Source organism: Protopterus annectens, chromosome 1.part1, assembly GCF_019279795.1.
Source record: "Protopterus annectens isolate FY-2018-M chromosome 1.part1, PAN1.0, whole genome shotgun sequence".
Classification (NCBI taxonomy): domain Eukaryota; kingdom Metazoa; phylum Chordata; order Ceratodontiformes; family Protopteridae; genus Protopterus; species Protopterus annectens.
The window spans coordinates 1,028,156,156-1,028,170,957 of NC_056726.1; the positions used below are offsets into that span (position 1 = coordinate 1,028,156,156).

At 40.8% G+C, this 14,802-nt stretch overlaps 1 protein-coding gene across 1 annotated transcript in view; it reads left to right on the forward strand.

The window, feature by feature from the left end:
* LOC122808793 overlaps positions 1-14,802 on the forward strand; it is a 1,139,808-nt gene that overhangs the window by 704,044 nt on the left and 420,962 nt on the right. The gene's annotated exons all lie outside the window — the stretch shown is intronic.

Below are 14,802 nucleotides of genomic sequence, written 5' to 3' on the forward strand. Positions count from 1 at the left end.
AGAGGATTACTGACCTCAAACAGATGACCTATGCAGCCCAACCTAAGAAACTCCAGCTGTACTCGGTTGCATACCGCATACTCACAGGTGATCTCTTCTTGACATACAAGGCCCATGTCCAGCCCAGTATTGCTGGATATGCTCCACCTAAACAGAGGCCCCTGAGAGCTACATGCTCTAGGGATATACACCTAACCACAACGATGACTAGGACGTGCTGGACGGATAGATTCCTGACCTGGAGACTCCCCATGCTTTGGAACATAATTCCAATGTACATCAGGCACGGCCCCTCACTAGCACTCTTCAAGGGAAACCTTGACGTGTAAATGCGAGACAGACATGTACCCTGGGGATCACTGCAGTGGCTCTGCTGGACAGAGGCACAGGGAACTAATGGTGCTGCCATTCAGAGGCACAGGGAACTAACCTATGGGGTTGGGAAAAGCCAACACACTCTAGCTAGGCTTTTAAATACCCTTGGTAAGACAGCCTAGTATCTACCTTTGCACTTATTACATGTCTTATGTGCATGGATAGTTAACTAGCTCTTCCATTTTCTTTGCTATCATTCTAATAAGCTGTCGAGTGACTACAAGTCATATGTATCCTGTTATTGTGCAGTGTAAATACCAATAGACATAACTAATGTTTGCCTAACATAACAGTAATGCTATGTAACGTGTAATACATATCTGCCTACAATACTGTACATTACACAGCTATTGGCACAATATCCCACAATGCAAATGATAATTGCACAGTGAACCAACCTTCGACATGTTATTCTTAGTAATACACCCATACATATGGCTACTGTTACAATATAGCAACATATACTATCCCCTGTTATAGCACATACTTGTTGGACCAGCCCTGCCACTGACAGTGGCTGGTGAGGAATATTTGTGTTCAAAGCCCTTATATAGCATCCCTTGTGGTGTATGCAGTGTTTGCCTTGTGACCTACAGCAGTACACACATAAATACTACAAGCATTACTATGCTCAACAATACATCACTACAAGATAACTGTTTCCACTATATGGATTGCATGCACTTTAAATATTACACAACAGGTACTAAATACACAGACATACTGAGTGTTCACCCAAGGTATCGTTGACTGTTGATTCAATCCTTTTCAGTTTGTGTTTTAATTTTCTTTGTAATGTTCTGCTGGTATATATGGATGGTTTGAATGTGTGAGAAACCATCCTTTTCTAGTTAAATATCAGTAACATGTGCTATCCTGACCACCAATTGGTGTTTCAAAGTAGTTAATTAGATGCACATCAGCTGTGCAGCTACTCCATTAGCCGATACCATGGCAACAGTGGTGTATAACTGAGTACTCCACTTGGGCGTTGTCCGTTTGCCTTACTTTCGAGGAAAATGGCCTGGATGTGTTGTTTGTGATGTATTTCAACAGCTCTATGGAGACAGAGAGAGATATATTAGCTTCATGACTCCTGTGGATTGTGTATAATGGCTAGGCAATGTTGTTCTACATGTGAGTACAGCTGTTATATTTCAAAACATTGCTACTTATGCAGCATTTGTTTGTACCTGATACTTTTGCAGATGTTTCAGTCTGGCAAGGATGTTTGAGCAGCTCAAGGCTGTATGGCTATGCATGAACTGTTATGTGGTTTACAGTGTGCTCACCAGACATCTTTGATTTGGTGTACAAGTGTAGCATACTATGCCATTACTCAGTAATTGGTAACACTTCCCGATGTATACACAACCCTCTGAAATGGGATTAGTTCAAACAAACCCTGTAACATCAGCAGCTGTTCCATTGTATAACAGCAACTATTTCACATAGGGCCATGTTAGTGCGTCTCTGCCAAGATATGTTAAGACTTCTGCAGATGTCGTACAGTGAGTGAATGATTTGTGATGTTATTAATTTGCATTGTAATTTGTTTGGGTGTGGGGGTGATGGTGGGTGTGCATAGCAGATGCAGGTGTGTAGGAACTGCTTTTATACATAATCGATATGTGCATGAGGGTTCCTTCCCTATTTGAACACCTATCCTTTAGTGGACTAATACTATGGTAATTGTAGGCTGATTCATTAAGGCACTGTTAAGTGTTTCCTGTATAGCATGCAGGTGATGTTAGTCCTTGAATCCTTTTGGCAATACATTGGAATGTAATAAAGTGTTGCTACATGAAAGCTGTGTATTTCTGTCATAGGTATTTGCAGTTACTGGAGTTGTGTTGGTGACTGACCCTCTTTGGCTAGGGTTGCCACCTTTTCATATGGCCATAGTGGGACATTTTTGGGACACACATCAGATTTTACAGGCCGACACAAACCCACAGTCAGTACAAGGGATAGAATTTTCCTTTCTTGCTTAAATATAAGCTTATTCTTGTAGCAGTTTAGTTGCTTATCCTGTTTCTTGTAACATGTAGGTATTTTAGATACAGAAAGAACTATTGTATGCAACTATTATATTACATTTGGGACATAATTATGTCCTACTATCTCAGGACATTTGCCACGTTTAATATATTTGGTCAGGACACAACCGCCCAAAGAGGGACTGTCCCTCGCAAAGTGGGACAGGTGGTAACCCTATTGACTCAGGTCTATAGCACATATTTGTAATAGTGTATAGGCATATACTCTCCATATCCTTTGTTCATAAAGGTTGGTCATGGCGGAATGTGTGATTGCTATGGTCCATGTTATACTCATATACGAACACTTTAACCGCTGTATACGGGATACCTACAGAATCCCAAAACCACACAGTTTCGACGCCCACAGTACCGGGCCCAGACTCCCATACCCCACATTACCAACAGCGACAGTAACTCATGAAAGTAACACAAACATGGAACACACACACGCACACACAGACACACTGCTACCCACCACACCCAAACAAACCATCCTACACTACGTATGATCATGTGGGCAAGCCCCCCCTACACACCCCCCTACTTTAATATTCTACCTCCTAGATCATGCAAACAGACACATTACAGTCCCCCAGGAACACACACCACACTCAGAACACACACTTACACACACTACAGCCCTCAGAAACACACTTACACACAGTAACCTACCTGAAGCGCAACACCAGAAGCACTGACTAACTGTCCCTTAACATTATGATTTTAAACCTTGCGCATCTGGTGTTTCGGTACTGTGTTCTTTTGGACTTTAAGCCTCGTGAATACGTGCGTCGGTATGTCAAGCAGTCAGTATGTGGAAGGTTTCCCATTTATATGTACCTCCATGGTTATGTAGACGTTGTTAACATATCTATATATCTACATATATATGTATATCCCCATATATTGACATATCTCTCTCTCTCTCTATAAATGTTGATGTATATATAGATATATATAAAACATACATCTTTCATTTGGTGCATGCCGGTTTGTCCTATTTCCACACATTCCTACCTTTTGTGTTTTATCCTGTCTGTATAAACAACTGCCATTGGTACTTCTCAGGTAGCATAGTGGTATGTTATTGTGAAGATTGTGTACATGGCTGCGTGTTCTAATCCTGACAGTGGTATTTTACCTCTCAGAGCAGGCACTGGTAGTGCAAGGGTGATTAGCACACATTTCAGCGGTTGTATGTTCCACATGTTTATTATTCTGTGGAATACTACCTATATATGCAAGCTGTTTTTAACGTATACTATGTAACATGTAAATCATCTGAGAAGATTCCTGTCAGGGATGATCCCCATTATTTGGAACTGCATCCCTGATTACATTATACAAAACCCCTCACTAACACTCCAGGGAATCCTTACAGAGTGGGTGGGGTACAGTTGATACACCCCACGGATCCCCCAATTGGCTTTGCTCTACAGAGGGACAGTTAGTTAATCATTGGGGTGGCGGCAGCATACACTTTTTGCCTATGCTTATGAGTGGCCTCGGGCATTTAGGCATGTACCTACCTATGTATCTATGAACCTATACATACAGTATGGACACATGCTGATAGCTTAATTTGCTGTTCAGGTATTGACTTACCTTGTGCCAATGGCAGTTGTGTGCAAAATAGTTGAGGGATACCTATGCAGGATGCACACAGTAGACCACCTATACATGACAATTTACAGGTAGTTGTGTGTGTGTGTGCCATCCATGTTTGCTGTGTGTGCAGGTGGAGAAAGGTGTCAGTCCATGAGAGCCTACACTGTCAGTGTGTTTGCTATACGTTCCCTCTTTGCCAAGGCATGGGCATACTGGGCATGCCTCCATCTGCCAACTGGGGCTAGCACAGGGTGTTCGTGGTCTGAGTCCCTCTGTGCCTGTTTGTCCCTTGGCAATGGTAGTGGGCTGTGAGGGCCTTCACCATTCTGTCCCTGCTGCAGCTGTTTCCACAGGATCATATTGTGTAGCATGGCACATACTATGAAGATGTCGGCACACGTGCCTGGAGAGTACTGAAAGGCTCCACCAGATATGTCCAAGCAATGGAACCGTGATTTCAGCATCCCAAACACACACTCTATGATGATTTTGGTTTCTGCGTGTGCTTCATTATTGCATTCTTGCATGGCTTTGTGTGCTTTTCTGATGGGAGTCATCATCCACGGTTCCAGTGCATAGCCAGCATCCCCCACCAGGTGGCCATATGGGATGTCCCCCCTGGAAAATACCTGATACAGCTGTGAGGCATGCCAGATGTGGGAGTCGTGATAGCTTCCAGGGCTGCCAGCACACACATCCATGATAATGCCCTGGGCATTGCACACGACCTGGCAGTTGATGGAGGGGTATCCCTTGCGGTTTGTGTAGCACCTACCCTGCTCACTGGGTGGTGACTCGATGTGTATGTGCGTGCAGTCTATTGCACCCAGTACCTCCGGGTAGTCTGCCACATGGTGGAAGAGACGCATATTGCTGGCCAACTCCTCCTACATTCGGGGTAAGTATATGTGCTCATTGGCATGTGGTAACCTGGCATCCAGGAACTGGTGGAGTACCCTGGATGCTGATGCCTGTGCGATTCCCCTTGATATCCCCAGTTGGCCTTTGGAAGGTACTTGTGGCTAGTATTTTCAAGCTTACACATACCTTCGTGTCCACTGTGATGGGTTCACCTCTGTTACTTCTGGCTCAGAGGCGTGGCCGACACAGCTCAATAAGTTGCTGTATGGTGCCCCTGACCACCCTGTAATCTCTACTATCTCCAGATCATTTAGCCCCTGGTACTGGTAGGTTACCCTGGGTCTAAACACTTTTCTCCTCCTCTGGTGCCTGAGATGGTTGTCAGCATCATCCTCCACACCACCGTCAGTCTCCAACACATGCTGGTGAATCAAAGCTATGGCAGCCCCTAACATGTACAAATTAAAAGTTCCCCATCTGTATACACCAATGGTGCAGAGTGTCTGGGAATACACAAGTGTGTGTGTGGGGTTTTCGCAGCTTATACTATTGTGCAATGAATGATGCTGGTGCAATCGGGTGTGTATGTGCAATTCCAGCTGTGGAGTATCTTAATTATGGGTTTTACAGCAGGTACTGCTATTGTAGGGCCTTTGGTGTTGACTTACACTTGGCTGCCATGATTCATCTATTGCCCTTTACTTCACTTTTCAAACCAATTCCCCTCCCATTGCCAGGCATGCATCCAGCTGCCGGCTTTCTTGTTTTGTACTTTTACAACCCAGGATTTTGTTGGGAAATGTGTTATGTAGCTGATCTACTGCAAGTTTGCTTTGTTCTGCTGTGATAGTTCTCTTTTCTTTGCTGTATGGCACCTCCCCTTTCCCGTTCTGCATGTAGCTGCTAGCAGCCTTGTTGTCAATGGCTCGTTGTGAGATCCTAGATGTTAATTACTCATTTGTACTCCAATTACCATGCTGCAGCATTTCCTTATTGTCTTCCCGTATCCTTCCTGTTTCAGCTATGGTGCGTGCCAGGCACAGCTGTTTACCTGGTTTCGAGTGTGTTTTCATCGATGTTCACATGCATTTTCAGTTACCTTGTGTGCTTTCAGCTAAGCAAAGCTATGGCTACTTCCACACCCCTATCCTGCGGCTTTGTTTAGCAACAGACAACCTGGATTAGCAATGATCCACTGTGCTTACAGCTATGGTGTGCACCCCTCTCTTGATGTCATGTTTATCTCCAGGCCACTCCTGGGTGTTCTACTGCTACGCTGTGTGGTACATCCTTATGCTGGCGGGGCATTTGTGATTCAGTACTACTTGACTCATTTGCATGGCACTGACTACTAATTCCTAGTTAACGCGTAGAACACTGTCACAGACCCTTAGCAACCCTTGCACCATGGTTGTGGTGTAGCATGCGTGCCATTGACTATTATGGGAAATTCATTAATTGTGTTACATTGCAGTTTTATGACATCTAAATATATTTTCCTTGTGATCCCGTTTGCGCTCCGATGCACTGCAGTTTTACTTTGCGTTAGTGTGGCCATGACATTAAATGTTATTTTTTATGTGTTTTGCATGTTTTTATACCATTGGCTATGTATTTAGCCACTGGCATATAATAACATTATCATACATAAGTTTGGTTCGTTTTCATGGCTCCGATTTTATGTTTGAAAAAATGTAAACCTTTTTTTTGGTTTACATTTCTTCAAGCTTACGCTACGCCTGCACCACTTCATGAATCGCTATATACCTTCATTTGCATGCCACACTGTTGCGCATGGGGTAATTAGCATATATGCACCAGGACCTGCGCAGTTCTGACATACGCTGGTAGTACACGTGGAAACAGGTCGTACCTGAATCGCTCGGCAGCCATATTTGGCGCTAGATCGCCAATGCTACTCCGGCGCCTGGCACAAGCTTCATGAATCCCGGGGATTATGAAAGACTAAAATATCTGAACTTGTACAGTGTCTCTTACAGATATTTAAGAGGAGATCTTATTCAGGTATATAGGGCATTTAGTGACAATTATCTCTGGGACTGTTTGGGGTTAACAAAATGTACTAGAGAATCATCAGATAACCTATGTAGAAGATTCTATAGGAATGAAAAGTGTAATAATTGCTTCTCTGACAGTGGAGCTGATGCATGGAACAGACCACCAAATTACATTAAAGCATGTACTAGTTTATATATTTTAAGAACAGCCTGGACACTTATTAGGGGGGAAAGTGTTTTGTTATATTGGCAATCTGGAAGGGCATTAATGCCCGTGCCTGAAATATTTGTATGTATGTATGTATCTATGTATGGAAATGCATATGTCTCAACTCTCATCCATCCATAACCTGACTCTATACACCCTAAGTTGGTTCACACCTGAATTTATATCTTCACTTCTTCAAACCTTCTTTTTTCACCACTCAAAACAAATAATTTAGCTTTCACTTTATCTACCATTGCTTCACTATCTATACCTCCATCCCACTCTGTACTACTGTGCTGCTTATATTCTCTGAAAATACTGCCGAGCCACCATTTTTCTTTTTTGTTATATAGCCTTTACTGTATAATACAATTACTTAATTACTTTGTAACTTTTACCTACACATATCTGTACATACCATGCATTTGCACTCTCTTTTCTAATATTGTATAATACTGAATGTTCTTGTTATACTGTTTGTAAATTATAACTACAAATCTGTACATATGTGTTTTCACACTCTTTTCTAATATTGTATACTGTCTGTTTTATTATACTGTTTTTATCTACTGACTGTTGTACATATTTTATGTACTGTTATACTAAATTACGTTGTGGAGTTTTTCTCCCTGGGCCACCACTGAAAATGGGTTCATTTGGCCCAGTGGACTTTCCCGGTAAACAAATCCCATTAAATAATTAAATAAGGACAACAGTATTACTACATATACAGTAGACTCCGTCCCACATAGCCTTCTAGCAAATGAGCAAATAGGCTATAATTAAAGTTCCAAACTCTAGGCCTTCATTCTAGTTCTACACCAGGCCTTTGTCTGGTCTTCCCTCATTTATATCTAAAATAGAACACCAAATGGACCATGTAATTCCCAGAACTGGGAATCTTTTGGTGGCAGCCCTTTTGAAGAGTATGAGGAACATTCTGTTGAAAATTTAAGATCCTGCCTTCCGTTTTAAGCTACAGCCTTAAATGCAGAACTCAATGCCTCTAGTTTTCCACTAACTATCTAATTCAATCAATTGTCTTTTTAAATTACTGTGAAGACTTTACAGGTACAATTTTACATTGTATGCCTTTCAGGTAGCAATTATAATGATACTGAAAACTTTAGAATTAGCATTTACACTATCTAAGCAAGTCAAATTCAATTGACATCAAAACCAGATTTTTCTTTACATATTGAGGACTACATTTCAGTTAATTAATTTATTTGTTAACTGCAAAACCAAATAAACTCAAGTTTATTTTTTCAAGGAACCACCTTGGGGGACTGTTAGGTTAAATAACCCTTCACAGTTACCCAGGAATAAAAAAAATGACCATTGCTTGAATTCCTATCTTAATTGTACATACTGCAAATAATAATAGTGGCATTTATAATTTAGTAATAATCCGTGACTAAATGCGAGCATCACAGGAATTACCCATTGTTGATGTGGTTTGATCACATGGTAAAGTTTGAATGGTCAAGGAAATCCAACCAAGGGTAAATCCTGTAAAATACACAAGGAGGAGCAGATTATTGCTATTATACACTGATATTATTTAAGAAAGAAATCGCTTACTTTTCTTAAATAATGTCATTGTACAATAGCACTTTATCCTTCTTCAATGTTGTCTTCTGTATGCTGACTTACTGTGCATGCATATGGGATTTGTGTCCCCATGCTTGCATGGTACATCAGTAATGTGGAAGAGAAGTGATGAGTAAAAGAGCATCTCTTTCACTGTTTGTTTCTCACGCTCGCTCTGTTGAAGTTTGAACCTCTAAGTTGTGTAAAAAAACAAAAAACGCCACATAGAATGCCATTAAGCTGTATTTTAATCAAGTTTAAGTGCTTTCATTCTAAAACATATATAACTTCTTCAGAAACAGTTGTAAAGCTGGTTAACTCCTTTTTCTGTTTCTGAAGAAGTTCTGTACACTGTACTCTATAAATTCCATACTGTACCATATAGGTATGTGCTTTGTGTTGCTGCTACAACCATCTTCCATTGACGTCCCCTCTGCTGCCGTACATGTGGGGGTTCAGACTGTACTCTTTCTCTGTGTTCATTCCTACAGTTCACCTGTGTGTCCCTCTTCAGTATACATACTTCCCCTGAGTGATCATTTTACATGGCAGTCCCATGTCCTGTTACACAGCATTAACACAGCTTCAGTACAGAAAGGTAAGAATGGGATATCACAATACTCTGCGCTGTAGGTACACTGTCATGTTGTGTGTTTGGACCATATACTTCACATTCACACTTCTCAACTGTCCAGATATTCTCAGGATGTCCAGATGTTGATCTTATTGAATATGTGGCATTCTACCATATCACTGTAAGATCTTTGGACTGCTGTGACTTAACATTACAGACATTGGGTGCATGCCTCTCAACTGTTCTGATCTGTGCAAAATGTCCAGTTTTTGTTTCATATGTGTGATCTTTTCCTCATAACGTTGTTTTTTCTGGCCAACCATTGGCATTTAATTTCAGAGTGTCATCAGTAACTGATGACTGAGATTTGTGTTTCGAACTTCATGCTGTTCAGAAAGGTCAAGTCTGGACATGGAATATTAACGACCTGTTCCTATTTCTGTCGCCATTTGTCTACTTTTCTCACTCCAAGAGGTTCAGAATGTTACATTCAAAAGCATTTCTACATGACATTTCAGTGTTATATTTGAACATATTCTTATGTGACATCTATGTCAAATATGTCCCTATTACTGGTTCTTTGTCCTCTCATTAAGATGGCCTCTGTGCAGATATGCTGCACTAATGGAATGGCAGGTATTTGCACAGCCATACCTCTCAGCTGTACAGATTTTTCAGAATGTCCAGATTTTGCCCCATATTTTTTGGTCTATTTCTCATACAGTTGTGGTTTTCTGGCAAATCACTGGCAAATTATTGAGGAATGAAGAAGTACTCTACAGTGAATATCTGCTGTCTGTGACTGTCACACAAGGTGATATAGCAATGGAGAGGATGTGTGTGTGTGAGATAAGCATCCTTACATGAATAATGTAGAGGACATCTATCAGGGATCTGACATATAATTGAAGTAGAGTGCATATTGGAAAGCTGTGCAAACTGATATACCGGAATATGAGTGTACTCTCAGCAGACATCTCCAGCATGGTGGTCACAGGTAAAGGATCATGACAAACTTTGCAAGAGTCAACCACAATCATGGACAATATCTGAATAATACCACCACTAATCCCATGCCTCTGACATAACATATCTGATGTGGAGTGATAACAGATGGGCTTGTTTTCCCACCTGTCCTTTAACTAGTCTAGTCCAGATACAGATTTGTTGTATCCAGGACTGTTTGTAAGCTCCTGATCATCCCAAGCCTTTCTGTGTTGGAAGGAAGCCTTCTAGCTTATCAATGGGAGTGGTAAACACTAGGCAACCTATCTACCAGAAGATGAGTGATTTCTAGCCCAGACATTACAGTTTACTGGCCGTTTGAGCTGTTTTTCCCATCCATTTCAACTTTCTGGTTTAAAAGCCCACGTTTGCACTTGTTTCCCACCTTTCCTGTAACTAGTCTAGTCCAGATACAAATTTGCTGTATCCAGGACTGTTTGTAAGCTTCTGAGCCCCCCAAGCCTTTCTGTGTTGGAAGAAAGCCTTCTAGCTTATCAGTGGGAGTGGTAAACACTAGGTAGTCTATCTACCACAAGAGGAGTAGTTTCTAGCCCAGAAATTCTAGTTTATTGGCTGTTTGGGCAGTTTTTCCACCCTTCCAACTTCCTGGTTTAAAAGCCTGCATTTGCATGGGTTTGCGCTTGTTTAAGCTCTGCACTGTGGCTCCAGGATGAGGTAAACTATTACTGGTGCCAGAAAGTCTGCTCTGCAGGTTTTTCCCTTGGATCTTGCTAATTTCTTCTCTCTTGCACTTAAAATAGCCTAATCACTTTGCACTTCAACAGGTTTTTGTAGCGATTATTGCAGCACACTTAAGTGCTATCAGCACTAGTCGTTCTTCAAGGAAATAGCTCCAGTACTTTGCAGTTATGACCATCCCTCCTGGCATGATTAATGGGCAGTTCCCTGTACTTTCTCCTATTAACCTGCTGCACTTGGGCATTCTGAGGCAGTGTAGCAACTGCCTTATGTACACAGACAATCCTATCTCTTACCTCCCAATACAGACTTGTGAGAGATGCACTTATATCACCAAATTGGAAGCTCTGCACTCTCCAGCCAAGACCAGACTAGCCAGTCAAGATTAGAAGGTCAACACCTGCACCACACCGCATAGGTTCATAGATGTGTATTAGGCTATTGGCCCTGGAGCCTTTACAAGCCTAGCCCATAGGATTAACCTGGCATCATGCCATCCGACATTAGTTGCCAGTGCCTCTGTCAAGTTGAGCCACTAGAGTGATTCCCAGGGTGAATTTTCTATTTCCCATCCACTACTTATGCAAAGGAGAAAGCAAAACTAATCAATGCAAAAAGAGCAGCACCAAAGATATTTGAAGAGAGATACAGGCAAAGACATTTGGATATGGACAATCTTACAGTACAAAACATAACAAAACAAAGAGGAAAAGTCGAAAAGAGGATTAATAATAGATAAGTTAAAGAAATAGAAATTGAGGTTATGGAGTATTTGCAAAGTGAAGGATTTAGTATAGAATATTTAACTCAGATAACAACACAACAGGATAGAGCAATGGACACCCAAATTAAGGAGAAACCAGTGGAGCAGGAAACATCTAATCAGTTGCCATATGAAGATACTTTGGACACTTCTACAGGAAACCGGTATGAAGGTTCAGTTGGAGGTATACAGTAAGGGAAAGAACAGGAAACTGCGGCAACTCTGACACAGTCAATGTTGGGGTGTGGTAGGCCAGTGAGTTCCCATATGAAAGAGCAATGGCTGGCAAAGAGAATGTGGCACAGGAAGAAACTCTGGAACTTTCTATAGAATGCCCACAGGAAATGGCGAACAAAATAATATGCCCTCATAATATGCCCTCTAAGAGAAGATTTACTTGATTTAACAGAGATGGATAGACCTATTAAGATCAATGAAAGAATTAGACTGCAGAAGGTCAATAAAACCCCAAAAGTTAGAAGTTTGATAAAACAAATGAACACAGTAATTAGGGTTGTCAATAGAGATTCATGTAATATAACAGAAGTAAATAGGATACATTACTGTGCAGCCAAATTAATAACCGATAAATTCCTATCACCAGAACACAGAGTAGTAAGGGAAAGGACAGGAGAAATAGAATGCCATCATGGAAGCATCAAATACAGAAAACTATAAAGCAATTAAGACAAAAAGAGTTACTGTTAGAAGAGTATAGAAGAGGGAACAGATCAATAAAAATACTCAGAAAGATAGACATAACAGCAATGTGCAGTATTGTAACGGATCAGGATTTATCATGAACTATCCCAAATAAACTAAAAATGTCATCACAGGCAGAAAAAAAATTAAAAGATACACAGATAAATATAAAGGAAAAGTACAAAATAGGCAATTTATTGATGACCAAAAAGTTTTATAGAGAATTGGGAAACAAGCTAAAAGGAATTGAAAGACCACCAAAAATAGAAGAAACAGAGACATTTTGGAGAAATTTATGAAGATCCTGTGGAAGATAGCAAAGATGCAAAACGAATAGAAGTGAAAGAATAAGAAGTTCAAATGTACAGGATATGAAATGGGATGAAGTAACGGCCAGAGAGACTGAAACAAAGTTACGGAAAGCCTCTAATTGGAAAATCCCAGGCCCGCATGCACTACCTAGCTTCAGGCTAAAAGTATTAACATCTTTGTATGAGATTAGCCACAAGTAAGAACTATTTATATGTACATCCTGAGCAGACGTCAGCCTGCCTAACAACAGGAAAAACAATGTGCCTACTTAAGAGTGAACCTGCAAGCCACCCTAAAAATTATACACCAATTACCTGCCTTCTGGCGACACATAAGCTATACACTGGAAATGATGCCAATAGAGTTTATAGCTATTTAGAGGAAAACTCAATTATGGCGATAGAACAAAAAGGTAATAAAAGAAAGCCACGTGGAACAAATGACCATTTGTTGTTAAATGTTAAATGAAGTCATAGTGGAGAACTGTAAAAAAGTTGAAGAATCTTAGTATGGGATGGCTAGACTACAAAAAAAAAGAATTTAACAGTATCTCATATTCATGGATAAAAGAGTTATTAAAAATGTAAAAGATATACCCTACAATGATAAACTACATCACAGCGACCATGAAACAGTGACAAACCACTTTGCAGTTAAGCCATGATAAAGGACAAATTATTATTCCAGGGATAAAAATCCAAAGGGGGATATTCCAGGGTGGCTCTCTGTCACCACTGCTCTTTTGCCGTGCCCTTAACCCATCAAGTTGTCTGCTTTACAGATTGGGTCATGGCTATAATTTGGCTCCCAGAAAGCAAAAAAATATAAAGACTTCTCATCTTCTCTTTGTTGATGATTTAAGACTCTATAGCTCATCAGATGCGGAACTGAAAGCACAACTGCAAGTAGTCAAAACTTTTTCAGATGATATAAGAATGTCATTTGGTCTTGATAAATGTGCAAAAGCAACCTTTAAAGCAGGAAAGCTGCAGGACCAAGAAAACATCAGTTTGGGACAAGAATGGGATATAAAAGAACTCAAGCAAGAGGGAGTGTATAAATATTTGGGAACTGATGAAGAATCAACAGTAATACGTGAACAAATGTGAATAAAACTCAGTAAGGAATATTTTAGAACACTTAAATTAATCCTGAAAACAACATTAACATCTAGGAACAAATTTCAAGCTATAAACCAATTTGCTCTTCCTGTCCTTAAGTTTTGGAGTGATTGACTACCCACCATACTGGCAGCAGCCAACCTCCTCCCAGCAGACTGTCTGCAAAAGGCTGCTGACACCATAACATACACCATCTCAATCTTGATCAACAGATCTATATCTGAAGCTACTGTACCCGCTATATGGAAAATCTCCCATGTCATACCTCTCCATAAAGGAGGCAGTTCTACTGAACTGTCAAGCTTTAGACCCATAGCTATTCTGTCACCTCTAATTAAAATTATGGAGAAGTGTGTACACATACAGCTTATGCACTACCTCACACAGAGCAAGCTGCTGTCCAACTTTCAGCATGGCTTTAAGCCACACCACAGTACTACTTCTGCCCTCCTGTCTTTCTTTAATGCCATTAACCACAACCATAATAATAACAAACTATTCCCAGCACTCTTTCCAGCTCTATCCAAGGCTTTTGACATGGTTGCTTATAAATACCTTGAAGGCCTTCTCCTTAAACAACCACACACTCCAATGGTTTCAATCCTACCTGAAGTGCAGGCAACAGGCAGTCCTATGGCAAGGACAAGCTATCATCCCACCTACCCTTCACATTAGGAGTCCCCCATGGGTCAGTACTAGGACTCCTACTTGCCCCCATCTTTATTAACAACCTTCAGTCAGTCATCCCAGATGCTACCTGTATTCAATATGCAGATGACTACACCTTGATTTGTTCTGACACCTCACCAGCTTCTCTATTCACATTAACCCAAAGTACCTTCAGTACAGTGAAAAATGGCTCTCCAGTCAACATCAAATCCTAACCCCCAACAAAACTAAGCTGCTCCTCTTCTCCCCACA